Raw genomic sequence first — 1,139 nt, forward strand, 5'->3', positions numbered from 1 at the left:
GTAGTAGTAGTAGTAGTAGTAGTAGTTGTAGTAACAGTAGTAGAAGTAGTGGTAGTAGGAGGAGGAGGAGGAAAAGCAGCAGCAATAATAATGATGGTGGGATGGTGTTATCGAGGGTAATAACGACGATGATGGTGTTGATATTTATGATAAGGAGACAGAGTTACTCATCATCTCTTCTGACAAACGTTTTGGGGTGTTTTTTTCTGGATAGTTTCGACGTGTCACAATTTCAAAAACATAATATCAGCTTCCAAGTCGTGGAATATTATTTTTTTCTTCAGGAGATAGAAAAAAGTAGATGTCTTCTGAGTATCCTCATTTCCATAAAAGGCTGTTCAGATGATTATAATACAATCATGCTAGCTCTATTACAACATTTTACCCAAGGAAATGACTTTTGCTGGAGAAGTAACACCTGTATCAAAAATGGAAAAGATCGATATTTTCTTTCAAAACGCTGAATGTACTGAATACAGGTTTCTTGAACTAAAGCACGTTTATCAAAAGCATTGTTACCTCGTGTGTTGTTTGTTTGCTGGAGTGGGTGGTTGGCGGGTGCTCTGGTGGGTTTGCTCCTTCTTTCCTATCAAACATCTATCGTCCTTGTCCTCCTCCTTCTTTTTGTGTTTGTTTCTCTCTTGTAACACCTTTAATCTGAGATACTTATATGACCTTATTGTATTGCGAGTGTCGTAAAACGTTTACTGAAACTAAAACTAAGAAAGGAGTATCAGTATCAGCAGCATAAACAGCAAGATAAGTAGTAACGGTAGCGATTAGCAGTAATAGCAGTATTGTTAAAATAATAATAATAATAATAATAATAATAATAATAATAATAATAATAATAATAATTGCGACATTGTATTGTGAGGTTATTTAAGTGCCGGAACTTACAAATTTAACGCCCATCTCCGATAGAACCGAGCCAAATGGATGGAGATCCTTTAGAAAGTCCCCAATACAACTGAAGTTCAGACCACCCTGTCTGGGATTCAAACCAAGGCCGTCCACTCCGCAGTTCAGCATGACAATAATATTATACCAGCTAAGCTAACGGTAGTAATAGTAGTAGTAGTAGTAGTAGTAGTAGTAGTAGTGGCAGTAGTAGTAGTAGTAGTAGTAGTAGTAGTAGT

This window comes from Aplysia californica, unplaced genomic scaffold (assembly GCF_000002075.1).
Source record: "Aplysia californica isolate F4 #8 unplaced genomic scaffold, AplCal3.0 scaffold00642, whole genome shotgun sequence".
Lineage (NCBI taxonomy): Eukaryota > Metazoa > Mollusca > Gastropoda > Aplysiida > Aplysiidae > Aplysia > Aplysia californica.